Raw genomic sequence first — 21,250 nt, 5'->3', positions numbered from 1 at the left:
CGTTTTTCAAACATCATGAAGGGAAAGGGGTCCAAAGCATACCCGTTCTCATTTGTGAATAAGTTATGAACCCAGTTTGGGAGTCTGTAACTTTTCAAAGTTTTGTGAGCAGATTACAGTTGGTCTAAGCCCATTTGGTAATTCAAAACACATTTTCCAAAGCGCTAAATGGTATTAGTACATTGGAAAAGGGGTTTTAGCATTCACAAACGTGCTGATTAACTGACTGATTCTCAGGCTTAGCAACTTCTGAAACCCTTCAAACTCAGGGCCTAAGGGCCAGATGCACAAGTACCCGGTTGCAAAATAATTGTAAAAAAATATGACCAGTATTTTTGTGACCACTAAAGATTTTTAACAACCAAGCTATTTACTAACAATTCCGTTCTTAAAAATCCGAATCATAGTGGGTCAAAATCAGACCTACCTCCCCCTAGGGTCCCTTACCTTTAGCAAATGTGTTACCACCTCCTTTGAGGTGCTGCTAAATATCAATGTTTTGCAACCGGATTTCTGTTGCAATACATTGATACATTAGATATCGATTTGCTACTTGGAAAGGTGCACCTACAAGATGCTCCTTCCAGTTACCTAATCGGTATCCATTCCAAATCCCGTTTTAGGAGTCCTGAAAACGTTGCCAAATCATACAACGGGATTAGTACGTATGGAAAAGCATGCAGTCTCTTTCACACTTTAACACCCATCCCTTCGAAGTCAGAACTCTTTAAACTCATTGCACAGCTTCAGTGACTTCATCAGTAGCACTGTGGGTTTATGCTCTTCTGCATTCGCCCGCCATTCCAGTTTTAGGGCACAATTAAACAGGTTGATGAGGATAGATTGTACTGTGTGTACTGTAATGACTAACTTTGTCAGCCGAATAAAGATGTTTGATGATGATGTACAGGATGTCTATTTTTACATACCCCTGTCTTGTTAATCTCACTATTTTCTAAAAGAAAATACTCTGTTGCATCTTTTCTAGAGGGTGAAAATGCAATAGGAAAGAGACAATGATGCAGATACAAATTAAAGTGAGGAGTAGCAGTGCTTGTTATTTACATGACGTAGAAACGCTAGAAGGGTGGTATGAACCACTGAGTGTTAAACAAGTTACAATAATTCCCTTTATATGTATATCTAGCTGCACATCTTGGTCTCTCTCTTCCTTCCTCTCCGTCTCCTTCACTTTATCTCCCTCTTTGTCTCTGCCTGTAGGCAAAGAAATTCCCTTTACCTTTGATTGTTGCCCTTTTATTGGAGTTCTGACTGTTATTAATAACTATGTGCTGCTTTCCTGCTACTCCTGGGGGCAGTGCATCCTCTGAGGTCTGATATCATATCATTTTAGTGTTGCTTATCTGGTGCAAAGATTGCCCCACCACTTGCAAGAATCAGACTTTGTGTGCTGATTCCCGTCATTCAAGTCATTCTGTAGTCACTGTTGCTTTAAGAAGGCACTGCATGTTTATGATCTTGATTTTATTGCCATCCCTCAGACTGGTCCAAGACAAACTCTTGCAACACTCAAACACCATGTACGGCATCCTGCTTGCTGGGCTTAGTGACATATTAACTACTTTTTGAGAATCTCCATCATGGCCGAACATGCCATTGGCTCGCCGACTTTTCAGGGTAAATCCACACCACTCAGACTGAGCAGTTCATTGAAGAAGGAAGAGGTCCCCAGCCACGGCTATTTAGCACCACCCGCCTGCCCAGCCACCAAGGCGTCTTCGTAGTGCCAGACTAGTGAAGGGCAGAGTAGTCAGAGATGCTCCATCGGACATGTGTGCAGCAAAGTTTGCATGTGGTTAGGTTTAGCTGCCTGGTACAAGGGCATATCAGTATGCGCTAGAGATCATTAAGCGCTACTCCAGATTCAAAACTGGAGCACAACTGCACCTCCTTCTATTTGGCGTTTCTTGGTTGCATGAGTTCGAGTTCTAGTTAAAAATAAATCAAATTTCATGTTACCAATAGTAAATGTGGGAAGTAACCAGTCTGGGTTGACGTTGATGGCTGCTAGACCCGAGCCCAAATTCTAGACCATTAATACTCTGTAAATGCTGAAGAGCCTGGGAAACTGGAATCATGGTTTCCAACAAATTGAGATGAGCAGGTTAGAACTAGAACAGAAAAACAACCGGGCATCATGATAAAAGTAGACTCCATTAGTGAATTAGATGGCTAAAAAAGTGACCCATGTTTGCAAACTGGGGCAATTTTGAACTATAAAGACACTCTTTATAAGTGTTTTGCAAGGTATTGAAGACTGCATGAATGTAAGCTTGCTGCTCGCAACATTTGTTTTAATATCAGGAAATGAACAGTAAAAACGGTCTCGGCAGACCATAACAGGCCCACAAACACCCAAAAAGCCGGCCCACACACTGACCTTTCAGACCAGCATGTTGGGCACTGCCTGACTGATCTACAAGGCAGACCGACCCTGAAGATGAAGGAAAAAGGTAGATTAGAAAACACGTGTGAATAGGCACTAGGGAAGGTATTACCGAGGTGATCTGCAACCTTAACAGATTCGGAAAGGCTTTTATAAATGGTTCCAGTGGATCTAGAAAAGAGCAACAACAACAAAATAGCCAAGTAAGAACCATTTGGCAGACTATAAAATTAGAGCTCAGCTTTCCGTGCCCAAGGACCGTAAAGGCCTGATTTCAAGTTATATGAAATTAAATAACACGTTAATTTCATCTTACATAATTATGAGATATTTGTTTATTCCTCACCTCGTTTAACCAGGAGTGGGAGAACCAAACACTATTTTTCCGGCTGGTAAAAATTGCTTGAGACTTTGGCTGCATCACCAGCCGAGACTCCTTCTGAGCTTTTTGTGTAACAGGAATTCAGCAATGCATGTTATAAAAAAAAAAGCTTCCCGTACGGTACCCTACTCTCTACAACCCTTCCCTTCCTCCCGCCCCACCCACAGGCATGTTGCACACATTTACCACCGCTGAGCTTGCAATGAAAGTAGACAGTAAAACAACATAAAATTGTGGATTTTGTTTGGTTTTGAACCCAAAACCAAAACAATTAGCCTCGTGCAACAATTCCCCTTTCTAGGAGGTCATTCTTGTAATTGTGCAGTACTGAGGTTATTTTACCAGGTGGTAAGAGTAAAATCACATCTAAACTTTTAGCTGCCACAACATCATTCATTCTTCAGACTTCATTTGTAATCCCAGTTCTTCATGTTCCATATTCAAATTTAATGCAAAACACTAGCAGAAAGTGCACCAAGATTTTGCAGGTCCATCTCAACTGGAACCCAAGGTAAGTTTCACAGAAACTAACCTCTCAAAGGGTGATATCATGTAGGGCTTTGTAGGTTTAAGCGCTCCATCTTTCCATAGCCTACCACATCTACTGAACATGTAACCCATTATATGCATTCACATGTAAATGCCTGTTTGTTTACTCGATCTTGAAAACACTAAAGCACAGTACCTGAAAATACACTTTAGCCAAATATTCCAATACTGGCATAACAGTAAATCACTCCATCCTCGAACGTTTGTGCATGTCCTGGCTTTGATTTCTAGAGAAAGTAAAAAATATGTCAACTTCCAGGAGGGGTGGCAGATGACTTAGCTTCAACTGTCCTACTGGTGCACCAGCCGCACAATGTTGGTTAATGTCTTCAAAATGGATCACAGATACTTCGAACTGAAATTGATATGACAGTATTTTCACTGGCATAGTGTAGGTCCAGATCTAAAAAGTATTGCCACTGCAAATGTTGAAGCAGATATGCTAATTAAGAATATTAATGATGATATATGTGTAGGAAGGTAGCCTCTTTCTAGCCTTGTTACCCCCACTTTTGGCCTGTTTGTGAGTAAATGTCGGGGTGTTTTCACTGTCTCACTGGGATCCTGCTAGCCAGGGCCCAGTGCTCATAGTGAAAACCCTATGTTGTCAGTGTGTTTGTTATGTGTCACGGGGATCCTGCTAGCAAGGAGCCCAGTGCTCATAAGTTTGTGGCCTGTATGTGTTCCCTGTGTGGTGCCTAACTGTCTCACTGAGGCTCTGCTAACCAGAACCTCAGTGGTTATGCTCTCTCTGCTTTCCAAATTTGTCACTACAGGCATACTGGTACACCCATATAATTCCCTTGTATATGGTACTAAGGTACCCAGGGTATTGGGGTTCCTGGAGATCCCTATGGGCTGCAGCCTTTCTTTTGCCACCCAATGGGAGCTCTGACAATTCTTACACAGGCCTGCCACTGCAGCCTGCGTGAAATAACGTCCACGTTATTCCACAGCCATTTACCACTGCACATAAGTAACTTATAAGTCACCTATATGTCTAACCTTCACCTGGTGAAGTTTGGGTGCAAAGTTACTTAGTGTGTGGGCACCGTGGCACTAGCCAAGGTGCCCCCACATCATTCAGGGCAAATTCCCCAGACTTTGTGAGTGCGGGGACACCATTACACGCGTGCACTATACATAGGTCACTACCTATGTATAGCGTCACAATGGTAACTCCGAACATGGCCATGTAACATGTTTAAGATCATGGAATTGTCACCCCAATACCATTCTGGTATTGGGGGTGACAATTCCATGATCCCCCGGGTCTCTAGCACAGAACCCGGGTACTGCCAAACTGCCTTTCCGGGGTCTCCACTGCAGCTGCTGCTGCTGCCAACCCCTCAGACAGGTTTCTGCCCTCTTGGGGTCCAGGCAGCCTTGGCCCAGGAAGGCAGAACAAAGGATTTCCTCTGAGAGAGGGTGTTACACTCTCTCCCTTTGGAAATAGGTGTGAAGGGCTGGGGAGGAGTAGCCTCCCCCAGCCTCTGGAAATGCTTTGATGGGAACAGGTGGTGCCCATCTCTGCATAAGCCAGTTTACACTGGTTCAGGGATCCCCCAGACCTGCTCTGGCGCGAAACTGGACAAAGGAAAGGGGAGTGACCACTCCCTTGACCTATACCTCCCAGGGGAGGTGCCCAGAACTCCTTCAGTGTGTCCCAGACCTCTGCCATCTTGGAAACAGAGGTGTTGGGGGCACACTGGACTGCTCTGAGTGGCCAGTGCCAGCAGGTGACATCAGAGGCTCCTTCTGATAGGCTCTTACCTCTATTGGTAGCCAATCCTCCTTCCTTGATAACCAAACCTCCTTTTCTGGCTATTTAGGGTCTCTGCTTTGGGGAATTCTTTAGATAACGAATGCAAGAGCTCCCCAGAGTTCCTCTGCATCTCCCTCTTCACCTTCTACCAAAGGATCGACCGCTGACTGCTCCAGGACGCCTGCAAAACCGCAACAAAGTAGCAAGACGACTACCAGCAACATTGTAGTACCTAATCCTGCCGGCTTTCTCGACTGTTTCCAGGTGGTGCATGCTCTGGGGGTAGCCTGCCTTCACCCTGCACCAGAAGCTCCGAAGAAATCTCCTGTGGGTCGACGGAATCTTCCCCCTGCTAACGCAGGCACCAAAAGACTGCATCTCTGGTCCTCTGGGTCCCCTCTCATCCTGACGAGCCTGGTCCCTGGAACACAGCAACTATGTCCAAGTGACTCCCACAGTCCAGTGACTCTTCAGTCCAGGTTTGGTGGAGGTAAGTCCTTGCGTCCCCATGCTAGACTGCAAAGCTGTGTAACTCATGATTTGCAGCTGCTCCGGCTCCTGTGCACTCTTCCAGGATTTCCTTCGTGCACAGCCAAGCCTGGGTCCCCAGCACTCCGTCCTGCAGTGCACAACCTTCTGAGTTGTCCTCTAGCGTCGTGGGACTCCCTTTTGTGACTTCCCGTGGACTCCGGTTCACTTTACTTCCAAGTGCCTGTTGGGGTACTTCTGCGGGTGCTGCCTGCTTCTTTGAGGGCTCTCTGAGTTGCTGAGTGCCCCCTCTGTCTCCTCCTCCAAGTGGCAACATCCTGGTCCCTCCTGGGCCCCTGCAGCATCCAAAAACCTTTACCACAACCCTTGCAGCTAGCAAGGCTTGTTTGCGGTCTTTTTTGCGTGGGAACACCTCTGCAAGCTTCATCGCGACGTGGGACATCCGTCTTCCAAAGGAGAAGTTCCTAGTCCTCTTCTTCTTTGCAGAACTTCAAGCTTCTTCCAACTGGTGGCAGCTTCCTTGCACCTTCAGCTGGCATTTCCTGGGCTCCTGCCCCCTCTCGACACTGTCGCAACTATTGGACTTGGTTCCCTTGTCTTACAGGTACTCCGGTCCGGAAATCCGTTGTCAGTGCACTGCTGGTATGTGTTCTTCCTGCAGAATCCCCCTATCACAACTTCTGTGCTCTCTGGGAGTAGTAGGTGCACTTTACTCCTACTTTTCAGGGCCTTGGGTTGGGGTATTTTTCTGACCCTCACTGTTTTCTTACAGTCCCAGCGACTCTCTACAAGCTCACATAGGTTTGGGGTCCATTCGTGGTTCGCATTCCACTTTTGGAGTATATGGTTTGTGATGCCCCTATACCTATGTGCTCCTATTGCAATCTATTGTAATTCTACACTGTTTGCATTACTTTTCTTGCTATTACTTACCTAATTTTGGTTTGTGTACATATAACTTGTGTATATACATTACCTTCTTACTGAGGGTACTCACTGAGATTCTTTTGGCATATTGTCATAAAAATAAAGTACCTTTATTTTTAGTAACTCTGTGTATTGTGTTTTCTTATGATATTGTGCATATGATATAAGTGGTATAGTAGGAGCTTTACATGTCTCCTAGTTCAGCCTAAGCTGCTTTGCCATAGCTACCTTCTATCAGCCTAAGCTGCTAGAAACACCTCTTCTGCACTAATAAGGGATAACTGGACCAGGCACAAGGTGTAAGTACCTCAGGTACCCACTACAAGCCAGGCTAGCCTCCTACAATATGTGCATTTACTAATGAGAAAAATGTGTAGAGAAATTAATTGCAGAACATACTGTGCACTTTTGAATATGTGCCCTCGGGGAGTGATCACCATGTGTACTAAAACGACTAAAATGTGCAAAATAATGAAAATATACGAGAAAAATATAGTAATATGTCATAATGAGACGCATAATCTCTGTTTTGTATTATTAAGTTAGCTGAACTAGAGGCATAGTTCCACTGGGCCTTGCACACAGTATAACATGCCACAAGATGTTTTGATGAAGGTGGCACAAATAATTGGAGACTTTTTAAAACAAGGAGCTCTGAAGGAAGTGTTGAGCAGACCATGTAATTCACCAATAATGGGCTTGAAAAAGCCATGTGGGAAAGTGCGTGTTGTTCAAGACTTGCGAAAAGTGAATAATTTGGTGGTTAAATGTTGTCCGGTAGTGCCCAATCCAGCAGTGATACAGTTTCAGATTCCTTGCGATGCAGAGTGGTTCACAGTGGTAGATCTGTCACAAGCTTTCTTTTCCGTGCCACTTCATGAGGATAGTCAGTTTCTTTTTAGTTTCAAATTCCTATACAGAGTCTACAGCTGGTGCAGGCTTCCACAAAGGTATACGGAGTCACCATCACTGTTTAATCAGATCTTGAAAAAGAACCTGGAGTCATGAGAATTGCCATACCAATCGACTCTAAAGCAGTATATTGATGATTTGTTGGTCGCATCCAGAACAAGGGACGAGTGTAAACATGACTCAATTGCCCTGTTGAATCATTTGAGAGAATTCGGACACAAGGTTTCACCTGTGAAACTGCAGTATTGCCAAAAATCAGTAAAATACCTGGGACACCAGATTGAGAAGGGATTGAGGAGAATCTCCAGGGAGAGAATTACCATGATTCTGCAGAGAAGTCCCCCGACTTCACAGAGAGATGTCAGGATGTTTCTGGGAATGGTCAGGTACTGCAGACAGTTGATTCCAAATTTTGCTGAAATTGCTAAACCTTTGCAGCAGTTGACACATAAGGAAGTTACAGATCTCATTACCCTAGATGAAGATCAGATGAAAGCATTCACTGAACTGAGAGAGAGTTTGTGCAGAGCTCCAGCGTTGGGAATGCCTGATTACACAAAGCCTTTCACATTGTTTTGTCTTGAATGTGGTGCTTGTTCTTTCTCTGTTTTGACACAGGTCCATGGAGGTGCTTCTCGCCCAGTAGTCTATTTTTCAGCAACCTTGGACCCGGTCGCAGCAGCTTTACCAGGTTGCCTGCGCGCAGTAGCCGCAGTTGGACAAAGTCTTTCCCAATGTGAGGGGGTAGTCATGGGATACCCTTGTACGTGTTAGTGATTGTGTGTGTATTAGCCATTGGATTGAGGCATACCCCACCCAAAGAAATTACAGTCTCACAGTAGCAAAGCTGTTGCTTAGAGAGTTAATACCACAGTTCGGATCTCCGATCTCTTTAGACTCAGATAGGGGACACACTTCAATAAAGAAGTGATCAAACTCTTGTGTGCAGCATTAAACATAGAGCAGAAGTTACATTGCAGTTATCGTCCTGAAGAATCAGGGCTGGTGGAGCAAATGAATGGTACATTGAAATCAAGAATTGCCAAGATATGTGCCGCAACTAATCTGAAATGGCCAGACGCATTTCCTTTGGTATTGATGTCAATGCGAAATATTCCTGACATGAAGACAGGACTGTAGCCCCATGAGATTCTCATGGGCAAAGCAATGAGGTTGCCAGCAATTCCAGCCAATGCTCTTGCCAATATTACAGATGATATGGTGTTGGACTACTGCAAGGGTCTGGCTGATGTGGTTCGCTCTTTCTCTCAGCAGGTGCAGACTGTTACCCTACCACCGATCCATGACCCAGGTCACAAATCCGAGAGCTGGACATTGGGTCGTCATCAAAATGCATGTTCGAAAGACTTGTTTAGAACCATGTTGGAAGGGTCCATACCAGGTGGTGCTAGCAACTACGACAGCTGTGAAGTGTGCAGGACTGCCGAATTGGATACATGCGAGCCATACAAAGAGAGTGGTGAGTCCGCAAGAACATGAAGAAGTGTTGCTGAGAGCACCAACAGCAATGCAACAGGTGGCTGTACCTGAGCCAGAACAAGAACAAGTTGAACCTGAGATTGATCCTGAGCTGGTGGAAGATGGGTCAATCACCCCTGTAAGAGACCAGAGTGCAGAATTACAGGACGGTGAGCAAGAGTCTAACTCAATAGATACAGCAGGAGAACCAAGTACAGCAGGGGCTCTCCCAGAAGCAGACAGTGCTGAAAGAGAAGCAGAACAAGTGCCAGATCCAGAGGGTGAAAGAGTTTAGGTGGATCAAAGTCAAAGTGGTCCGACTCCTCCTGAACCCGTTGCAGGTCCCTCAAGAGAAAACAGCATAGAAAAAGAAAAAGAGAAGAGTCCAATTCTAAGAAGAATATTGACTGAATGAACGAGAAAAGGAGACAAATGGCCTGAATCGCGAATTGGAAAGAAGAAGGAATTGGTTAGAAATGAACCAATAGAGGAGGAAGTGGAGCTACGAGAAAAGAGGAGCTGAGTGACAGAGAATTAAGTGGAGAACAAAGGTTGAAAAGAAAAAGAGTGGCAAGTCGACGATACGCAGGTCCTGAGTGGGCATATGCGGCAACAAGTGAATGGCAAAATGAGTTTATGTCCTTTTGTTTTGATAGAGAAGTTCTGAATCAGTATTTTGATGCAACCTGAAGGGAATCAATAGACTGGGTTGTTGAGCTAATCTGAAGAAACCTGAAAAGAGATTGTTGAAATAAAACCGGAAAAGACTTTGATAACCTGATGTGACAAATTGAAAACTCAGATGTAACAAGCTGCTAACTGTTTTTTTCTTACAAGGGAGAAAAGGGTTCCTGCGTGTGAAATTGAACTGTGAGAAAGAAATATTTTTCTTTTCTTCATTTTTTATTTTTTCTGTTGCACTTTATCTAAGAGTTGATTCTACTTTCTGATTCTTTACAGATCATGGCTGAATTAAATGACTGCGTTAAAAATATTAGATATTGTAGGGATTTGAGTGTTTGAATAGCAATTATGTGTGGAATAAAGTTTATAATAAAGATTGTGGGTATGTCTGTTCATGAAATGAGGGAGGCTACTATTGCTTCTGTTCCTGAGACTGTTACACAAACAGCTTTAGAGAGGTTTAAGTTAGATGAAAAATACTTGCATGACTATACTCATGCTCAAGGAGAGCTTTCTTCTAATGTGTTCTATCGGTTGTAGAGTGAGTATGTTGAGACGATGGATGCAAGGAATTGTCTTGTGTGTACGCAAATTCCTTCCTCTGTGGAAGAAGGGGTTACGTACCATAGCTTGCCTTTAACTTATGACATAACTTGTAGTTTACTACTAACCAGATTCTATAACCAAGAGTATATCCAGTACTTTTATTCTAACTATGACCTCGTGTTTTCCTTTGTTACGGTTATTAGATATTTGAGTAAAGTAGCTAAAGAGCATGATATAGTATTAGTTAGAGGCTTCTTTGAACCGACATTAACATTTGGCACAGCGTACGCTCACAAGAATAATCTAACCTGCTTACTAACCCCATTAGAGAAGAGCTTCATAGGGCATACTGATGATAGAAGGAAGACATTGAAGGAGAAGTTAGAGAAAGGATTGGAGTAAAGGACTTATAAAAATGATTATGCTTACACTGCTATTAAAACGCAAGGGAAATTAGCTTTAGATGCATTACATGTAGGGAAGCTTTGTATATATAGGCCGAAATCACGCACTGACACCAATTTTGTGGGAACTAGTGAAGGTAGGCATGTGTTTTTGTTCCAGAGTAAATGGACTTTTATGCTGAATGGTCAGCACCCTTCGATTCCTGGAATCTATTATGTTTGTGGACTTAATGATTATTACCGTCTTCCTACAGGATGGTATGGGACTTGCTATTTGGGGATAGTTTTCCATAAAATTTATCAGATGGATGATTTAAAGAAATTCCCGAAAGTGACTGAATTACATCATAAGCGACAGAGGAGAGAGACCTCTTTTGCAATTGTGGGAGATATTTTTGATGCAGTAATTCCTTCAGTAGGAGTAATTCTGAACGCAATCAATATATGAAAGTTGTATACTATTGTGGGTAACATGCTGACAAACTTTACAGGGGCAATACTCCTGTTAGATACTGAATTGGCTGCGGATAGAGCTGTGACGCTTCAAAATAGGCTTGCTTTAGACATACTTTTAGCAAAAGATTACAGAGTATGTAAAATGATTAATGCTAGGCATTGTTGCTCATTCATACCCGATCGTGATGAGAAGATAAGAGACTTAGGGACAGATGTAGGTAGGTTTCCTTTTGCGAGTTGCAAATTGCGAGTCCCAGCGACTCGCAATTTGCAACTCGCAAAAGGAAATGCAGAAAGGTGTCTCAGACACCTTCTGCGACTCGCTATGGGGTCGCAAAGACCCACCTCATGAATATTTATGAGGTGGGCTGCAGTTTGCGACCCCATAGCAAGTCTAGGCACTCACGGGGATGGTGGCCTGCTGGAGACAGCAGACCACCATGTCCGTGACTGCTTTTAAATAAAGCCGTTTTTTTTTTCTCTTTGCTTAAAGGAAAACGAGCTGCAAATAGAAAAAATACCGAAACCTTTTTGTTATGGTTTTTTCAGAGTAGGCAGTGGTCCACAGGACCACTGCCTGCTCTGAATTTTTTTTTTTTTGGGCATTCACAAAGGGGAAGGGGTCCCATGAGGACCCCTTCCCGTTTGCGAATGAGTTACCATCCACTTCAAGTGGATGGTAACTGCGAGTTGATTTGCGACCGCTTTCGCGGTCACAAATCAACTCTACATCGCGATGCGGTCGCAAATAGGAAGGGAACACCCCTTCCTATTTGCGAGTCGGAATCACACTCGCAAAATGTGATTCTGCATCACGTGAGGCCATTTGCGCCTTGCAAACAGCGTTTTTTGCCGTTTGCGAGGTGCAAAAGGCTACCTACATCTGGCCCTCACTTACTAATTTAACTAATTCAAGTAAGAACTCGAAGGAACTGAAGGAACCAGGAGTTTGGGAAAAGGTTGGAAATGGATTTGCTTCTGTGGGTAATTAGTTTAGTTAATTTTGGAATGGGGTATTATGGAAAATCGTCCAGGGAATATTAATTGTGATTGTTTCTATATTAGGATTATGGGGTACATGCAAATTATGGCAAAAGATAAAATTAAGGAAATCTAAGAATGATCAGAGGAGGGAAGAACCACCTAGGAGATGAATTTACAGGGAAAACTCAGAGAAAGCTAAGTACATCTGAAACAGAATTGTAAAAGTGATGTTAAAAAGGTGTGATGACATATTTAGTCATCAGAGGAGGGACTGTTGAAGCAGATATGCTAATTAAGAATATTATTGATGATATATGTACATTTACTAATTAGAAAAATGTGTAGAGAAATTAAGTGCAGAAAATAATGTGCACGTTTGAATATGTGCCCTCGGGGAGTAATCACCATGTGTACGAAAACGACTAAAATGTGCAAAATAATGAAAATATACAAGAAAAATGTAGTAATATGTCATAATGAGACGCATAACCTCTGTTTTGTATTATTAAGCTAGCTGAACTAGAGGCCTAGTTCCACTGGGCCTTGCACACTCTGAACATGGAGAAACCAAATGTCTTGCAAAGGACTGGTAACCAGGGACTGCAACCGTGAACCGCTCAAAGTTCAAGTTACTTAGCTAGAACATTCTGCAATGTACCGGCGGACAGGAGATGATGAAGACAATTTGATACAATTATGTGTAGAGCAGGATAAATGTACTTTCCCAGGACTTGAACAATAGAGGCACTGACTGGAGAACCATATGCAACAATTTTGATACCTGAAGAGCCGGATGGTGAGGGCATCGCATGAAGAACCAATCCGCTTTCTGTGATTTGAAATGTAGGAAAATTAGGAGATTCGGTAAACAAAAACTATAGGTTAAAGTCATATCTGATTACTGACTGACCAACTAGCAATTAGTGGGATGGACCGGAAGACCCTAATAAAAAGTCATGACAAAGGGCTAAGACTTCAGAATTCGAGGAGAAATTGATGACGTCATGAGACACTGTCCAAGGTGCTGATATCGGGTTCATACTCTGTGAGCCTGATCCGTAGCTGACTGATTGATGACCAGAAGACGAAGACTGAATTGCTTCTGCTCCATCTTCGATAGGTAGCTATGAAAATGTGACTGACGATTTTGTGTCTTTTCTTCTAGGTACCAACTGCACTGTTGTTAGAGATCCTCACTAGGTAGAATTTTTCCAAATTGATGTTTTCTCTAAATTATTTTTGGCATGAAGACCCCCATGCTGATGCTAATCTTGGTTGGTAAGGCTGTTAGGGGTGACGTTGACAGTGACAAATGACTGACTAACTTAATTGCTGAATTACATTATCAATTGCTGGTATTCATAGCTTATGGTATTACATTTTCGCATATGTTTCCTTTAAAAATAATGTTTTGCTATTAATGGATTAATAAAGCTTTATTAATAGAGATTGAATTAACAGATGATTAGAATTGTAATCAATAGGGAATAAAAATTGTTACCTCTTTCCTGAGTAGTGGTTATTCTTGAGTATGATGGTTTAGAGTTCTTTTACATAGAATGTTTTTCAATTATTGATGTTACCTATTGTTCCAGTGGTCACTGCATGACTAGGATACTCCATGCGATTCAAAACATTCATCGACCTATACGCGTCCCCTTGTAAGTTTACTTACTATGGATCAGGCGTGCTTGCACAAGAAATAATATTTTCATTAAAAAAAAAATGTTTAACATAGGTATAGGTTTGGCCCTCGGCCACATTATGAAAACTGAATGTTAATATTTTGTGCACAAGCAATATTTTTATTTAGCTTTTTAGAAAATCTTTGAAATTCAGCTCCAGCCACAGACTGTCTCTGTACGTGAATTAACATTTTTCATTAACTTCCTCAGCCAATCCAACATTACAAGTTTATGCGCTGAGATCTCCGTTGCTACGTTGGTATAGATACGCAGAAAAAGTCATTTTTGGAAAGTTTAATTTCTTGATTATTTTGTTTATTTATTACTTAATTTCTTGTTAGTTCGTATGTTGAAAATTATTTGCAAGCAGGTGGTTTGGAAATAAACAGCCTTATTGGTTTAATGCACAAGTAACATTTTAGTGCCGTCTTTCTACATAAAAACATGCTATGAAATTGTGTGCCGTCTGTGTCTGAAGCATTACAAAGAGATGCTACTTGGGGAGGAGGTAGCTCGGTCTGTTGTACTAGAGAGGACTAGATGCTGTCTGGTTCTAATGTATTAGGACTTATAACTAGTTTGACTTTTGCTATATGTCACCCCACTTCTGAAGAAACCGTCTCTTGACTCAGGGATCGTATCCAACTATCGGCACACCTCTCGTGTGCTCTTTGTCTCCAAAGTCTTATAGAGCTGTGTTAACTCTCAGCACACTGAAAATAACTCTCTGCTGAATGTCGTTCAGTTATGTTTTCACCCCGTGAGAAACACTGAGAGTTTGTTTATTGATGCGGCCAATGACATATGTATAATACTAGATACTGGAGGCTCTTCGGCTCTCATCCCCATTCATTTATCAACAGCCTTCGACAGGGCCTCACACCAAATCCTTCCAAACAGACTTTCTGTAGCTGCTGCGATTGGAGGCCTTGTTCTAGCCTGGTTCCCCTCTTTCCTTACCCCTAGATCACAGTCCCTTCAGTTATCATCCTCCTTTCACTCTGTTTTTACGGGTCTTTCCCGTGGACTGCCACATGGCTCTGCACTGAGCCCTACATTTCTAAACCTCTAAACTGCCCCCCTGGCTGACCTGATTGCCTCTTTTGGCTTTCAATTTTTTTATGTATATGCTGATGACAAACAGGTTATCCTCAGACTAGACCAAAAACACCAATCCTATTCAAGCAAAGTCCAAAGTTGTCTGGAGTCAATTGCTAGGTAGATCCCTCAGACATAACTCTGACAAGATTGAGACTTTAGTGTTTGGTGACCCCTGCTTGGTTCCACAGACTGCCAGCCATCAGGCATAGGCGCCTGTCCCTCTCAAGTCACCAGTGCACGCATTCCTGGGTGTGCTTGATTACTGCAATGCACTTTCTTTGACGCCTTTTCTGCTTGATCCATAATCTCCAACCTACCACTGCCAGGCTTGTGTTGCATTTACCTAAAAGGGTCAGCATCTCCTCACACCCAAACTCAACACACTAGCTTCCACTTCATTATTACTCACTATTCAAAGCACTCTGCTTCAGTCACAAGGTTGTTTTCAAATCTCTTCCCCATCCAACTACAACACTTAGATGTTTGTGAGCTTCAGTCCCCCTTGTTTTTTTTTCCACAGCCGACCTTGTTTTTGCTCCTAATGCTTACAGAGGGGGTTGTATGATGGAACTACACATGCCATTACCACACATTCCTTTACAACGTGACCTTTACCACAAATTGCCTTTACCATGCATTGCCATTACCATACATGTCGTTACACCGAATTTTCGTTGTAAAGGCGTAAATGGTAGAGGCATATGTGTAGTAAACATTTTACAGGTAAGTATAAACCTGTGTGTGCGCGTGTGTGTATACACACATATATAAATGAGTGTGTGTGTGTATATATATATATATATATGTATATATATATATATATATTTAAACATAATTTTTAAAATAGACACACACATATATAAATATATATTAGCTTATTAACCAACAACCCAAAAACCCATACTCACCGTAAAGCCTAAAAGTCCCTTGCCAACCTAAAACCCATACCCTCCCTAAACCCTAAAGATACCCATATATATATATATATATATATATATATATATATATATATATATATATATATATATATATATATATATATATATATATATATGTGTGTGTGTGTGTGTGTGTGTTGGGGCTTGGAGCTATATTAGATGTATGCAGGTAAATAACCAAAGAGTAACACTCCCGGTATCAACTTCGAAGAGAGTGCCCCAGATAAACGTTTGTTAAGTGTTTTTACTCTTACGTGTCCTTCCCTGGCAACCAAATGTACCCGCATAAAAAACAGTGAGGATGGGCATCCCGGAAAACCACTTATGGGCTTCTTGCCCGAAAGTTTCACGCCACACAGTGTCACTTTCCTCCCACATTGACCCAGAAGCTTTCCATCTATGATTTCTCTTAATCAACAGTATACTGTCTGGATGGAATCCAGGCTCGGACACAGAGGGTGTAAGTGGTTGGGCCTCTCAGGCTTCGCTCAGTAATGCACTTCAATACAAAAAGTATTTTTCCCATTGGGGGACTAGCCCCATTCTGTTCCTAGACTGGACTCCACTCTGAGATTCCCCTCTGAGGACCCCTGCAGACAGACTGCTTTGAAAGCTTCTATATTACACCAGACGAAGAGCCCCAAGCATGTGGCTTGGCCCCTGGGTTTTGTGCAGCTTGGTAGGATTTGTTTTTTTTGGGGGGGGGGCAGTAGTGGAGTTTTCCTTGTGCCGATTTCCAAGCACCTGCTAGTAGTGATGACTTCAATGGTGACAGGCCGCATGCAAGAGGATGGCCAGTCCCTGTTTGTGGTTGCAATTAGGAGGGGACTGAGGGTAGCCACGAACTGTTGTTTGGGTGGCACCACCATTACCAATCCTTCTTCAGGTTTACATAAGTAAACTTTTGTGGAACTTCTACTCCTTTTTCCATAGTTAGGTTTGATCATCTTCATAGTACTCCACCTTAGTCACTGTTGATAGCAGTGAGGCGGTTCCACTATCATCACTGAACAATTCATCATCAAATACTGAAGGGCAGTGTCTAAAAAGGACGAGGATGTAACTTCTTGGCTCCCCTAATGGCCCATATTTTTTAAGACTAAGAAAAAATTCAAACTGTGTTTGACCTATCCTCTGGGACGTGAAAAGTACAAGAGTGCAATCATGGATATTGCAAGAAGGAAGCTTGGAGTTGGGTTGATTTTTAAGTATGTTGCTAGTTGCAGTGTTTGGCACCTGGGTCGATGAGACAGAAAGAAAACTACCTTGGCCAGACATTTCAGAAAACTACAGACCCGGGCTAGTCCTGGGTGGTGTGCTTGTGTTAACGCCACCCATTTTTTTTTTTTGCTCAGAATATCCTGCAAACTTCAAAACACAGAATTTCCCCATATTGCTGTGACTGAAAATTCTGGAATTTGTAAGGAACTGCAAAGGTTCCATCCACTAGTGCTTCTTCACTTCTACTGATAAAATCAGTATCTCACATATGCGGGCGGGTCTATAGTAAAGGCAAGTAATAGGCCAAAACTATAAATCTGTGAATTCAGATTACTGTCACTGTGGTCTTCTCACGTTCAAAGTTTTAGCCTATTCCTATCTCGAATTGCGGGCAGACACACACACACTGGCTACCAGATCCTGGGACTTGGAGAGGGTAATTTAAATCTGTAGCGCCATTGGACAAGGGGTGGGGTATCATAAATACTAACACCATCCTTGGGGAAGTCGAGAGAACAATTTATCAAATAACACCTCACACTTGGGCAATGTGGGGGAGGGGGAAATACCTTCAGTGTTCCCCCAGGGGAAGAGATTGATTTCAAACCATACTGCACTGTTTTTAATCTCGTCCAATGCCCATTGATATCAGGAGAGATTCAACCAAAACAGGCTAAGGGAATTGGGGTGGTGTTAGAGCAGGGTCTCAAACTTTTTTGATAATAAGAGTTACTTATGTTCAATAAAAATCATCCTGAGCAACTAATATTATTAGCACTGTAAAACTGACCATATTAAACATGATTACATTAGTGACTACTCATTCAAGATTGTCAGCAGTGATCACCTCAGTGCATCAGGGAGGGTTGGCAGCAGTAAATAAAAAATACTTTATTAATTTGGAATGCCTCCAAATGGGTAATTCATAAGAGCCAGAGCTGCAAAGCCCTAGTCACAGAGGAAATATTATGAATAAAAAGTTTCCTACTCACTACATGATTTACTCATACCAGCTTTAAATACAATTTACAAATTCAAACATTTTTCCAAGAATCAGCTTCTGAAAACAGTTCTTAAAATACTCACAATTCAGCTTGAAAATATGTTTTTCAATTTTCTTACACACACACACATATATATATATATATATATATATATATATATATATATATACACACACATACATATATATATATAGCCAAGCAAATGCTTCTAATTAGGCATGCCGGGCCGCCCACAAGAAAGCTACTTCCAGGTATCTGGAGAGCTACCAGGAGCTTATGACTTACTCGCTGGAGAAGCCTGTGTTAGAGTAACAGTCCTATTATTCCTGGATTCACGTTTCTTCAAACCTCTCCCAATATTTCTGAACATGAAGAGAGAGTAAAAAAACATGGGAGTAGTGGTAGAAGGGGTTAATATAAGCCCCACTACTGGGGAGGTGTGTGATCTTATGTCAGATGCCATTTGGGGTCATGGGGCAAGGAGAGGATACTGGGCCTCAGCCGCAGGGCCTGGGGTCCTTTGCCTCTGATGTCCTGGGGTAATTTTTACTATGGCTTTGCAAACTGGGGCAAGTACAACCCCTTCCACACTCAACTCACAGTGGTAGTGATGGTGAGTCATCACGGGCTTCCCAAGGAGGTAGTGTGGGGGTGAATAATTTTTAGGACTCAACAATCACCCAGCAGTGCAATATCTGATTGTTCAAGCCAGTGTTTATCCCTTTAGAAAAAAATACCCTTAATACACTCAAAATCAAGATACTGCACACTACAGTATACAGGCAGTAACTCACTGGCGGGGGCCACTGTACTCTGGATTTAAGGTACCCATTTTCCCCACCTTCTCTTTAACTCTGTGTAAAGATAGTGTGGTAGGTTTCATGTACAGGTGCAATGCTACTTGTCTGGCATTCAGAGGGAGTGTGCTCAGATTTATAGTTTCTCAACCCAATGTCAATCTCCCCAATCAAAGTATTATAATCCTCTGTTAGCTGTAGTGGGTATGTAGTATGTGTCTGATATATTTTCTATTGTGGAAGAGTGAATGTAACCGCACTCCAGTTCCGATCTTGGAAGTAGCTTCTGCGGGTCTGCTACCCAGGGATCAAATGTGGCCAGGCTCCAGAATCGCATATGGTTCTTAATTGGCAGATTCTATTCCAGGCATGTGGTGAGTCAGCAGGGCCAAAGGTCACAGGAGCACTACTGCAACATAACGTTGGTGGCAGGGATGCTCTTACTACACTCTCTATGGTGCTACAGCCGCTTGGTCCGTTTTGGGGCACAATGTTCATTAACAAAGTGGTGCAGACCACTTAGGCACACTTTGGCAGTGCCACGGTCTGCTGATTTGGAATCACAGTGGTGAAGTCTGCTTCTGGCATGCTTCAGGATAGGGCAACTGCAAAGGCCAGTGCAGGCAAAAGAGGCAATGCTTCAGTTCAGGAACACGCCTGTCACTCTCTCTCAAGTCTCTTCTGAGTGGACAGACCCACAGGTCGGGGATCAGCTGCTACAAGCTCACCATGGTAGTCAGCACTTCCTGAAGAGTTGGCTCACTCCTTCTCTCTTCTTCTCAGACAGGTTAGCTTCCAGGAATTTCAGCACAGGGAGACAATTCTCATCAAGGTTAGACAGCAGGTGATGTCCCCTCTCTTTTAGGATGCTCGCTGACAAGTAAACACCAGCTCTGGCTGCACAGAAGTCCCCTGGGTACTCTGCGAAGCATCCCTTTCCTTGGCCATAGAGCTCTTGGAACTGTAAGAAAAAGTGGTCAGCATCTCCCTCTTTTATACAGAAAAAGCAGAGAGGGGGTGTCTACACTTTCAGAACTACTTTGGAACGTACCTCCTTTCGTGGGCTAAAAAACAAAAAAATGCATGCATGGGAGGCAGAAAATCTGCAGGGGGCATAGGGGCGTAAAAGGGCCCGCAAAGGTGGAAGAGGCACAAAGGTGCTGCAGTGAAGGCAGTGAACACAGAGGAAATGGTGGTAGGGCCCAACAAATCCATCATATGACAACTCATCCAACAACATATGTTTTACTGCCAATGAACACACCGTTGTATGCTGACAACATTCACCAACTCTCTTACCTTCATATGTCCACACAAGCAACATCATACGCCAACACAAACATACCACGCAAACACAATGAACATCACATTCATAGAACACATTACATAACATCACACACCAACACATGGAGTTTGTAAGAAAATGTGGTGAGTAAGAATGCAATATAGAAATCTGTTAACCAACGTCGCTTTCATGTACGAAAAGCAGTTACTTATTATAACTTCAATGGATAGAGTGGTATTGAAATGAGTGTCACCCGTTAGGTGGCACCTTTGCCAAGCAACAAATCCTGCTTGGCACAGTAATTTACGCAAGGTACTTATTGTAGAAGGGTTTTCCATGTATCAATATCAATGAATATGTAAGCAATGTTGATCGTCATGTGAGAAAGGATGGTTAAAAACTCAGTAAGAATTTATTGACTGGAGGGTGGCACAGGTGGCCCATGATTTGGTGGGAAAATTGCATTGCTCACACTATATCCTCATACCACATCCTCCCTCGTAGGGGGGATGTGGTATGCTTGAAAAACAACATATATATTTCTGAGCCAATGTGCTTTTCATATAGGACTATTATGATTACTTATTCTGATGTAAATTCATAGGTATGCATTGCGGTGAATGACCTGTTTGGTACCACATGTGACAAGTTTTACTCGGCTCAGACGATTTATTCATGGGTAGTGTAGTGGGATGCTCCATTTATTCAGATTATTATGAAAATTTGTGAGTCAATTTGGTCTTCATTTCAGAAAGGCTTTGTGTGTAAACCCAAAGGAATACATTGGCTGAAGGGTTGCATGGTTGGCCCATGTTTGGTCAGAAAACATCCTCGGCTAAATCGTCATGTACTGTAATGGGATGTAATGTGTTTGAAAAACAACATAAATATTTGTAAGCCGAAGTGGCTTTCCTCTACGACAAATATGGTTACTTATTCCAGTGTAACTACATATGAATGCATAGAGGTGAGAGCTACCTACTGGTGCCATTTGTTCTGACAACGTCTGATTGGCTCAAGCAATTTACAAACAGGTAGTGTAGAGGGTTGCTCCATTTATTATGATCAATATGAATATTGCTGATCTTCATGTGAGAAAGGATGGTTGCTTATTTGGATAAACTGCATAGGAATGCTTTGAAGCAAGGGTGAACTGTTTGGTGCCACCTGTCGTGAGAAATATTGAATGGCTTAGGCAATTTACATTTAGGTAGTATGGAGGGATGGCCCATTTC

This window comes from Pleurodeles waltl, chromosome 1_2, assembly GCF_031143425.1.
Source record: "Pleurodeles waltl isolate 20211129_DDA chromosome 1_2, aPleWal1.hap1.20221129, whole genome shotgun sequence".
Classification (NCBI taxonomy): Eukaryota; Metazoa; Chordata; class Amphibia; order Caudata; family Salamandridae; genus Pleurodeles; species Pleurodeles waltl.
The sequence above is the reverse complement of the archived record's forward strand: the minus strand, read 5'-3'. Positions refer to the sequence as shown.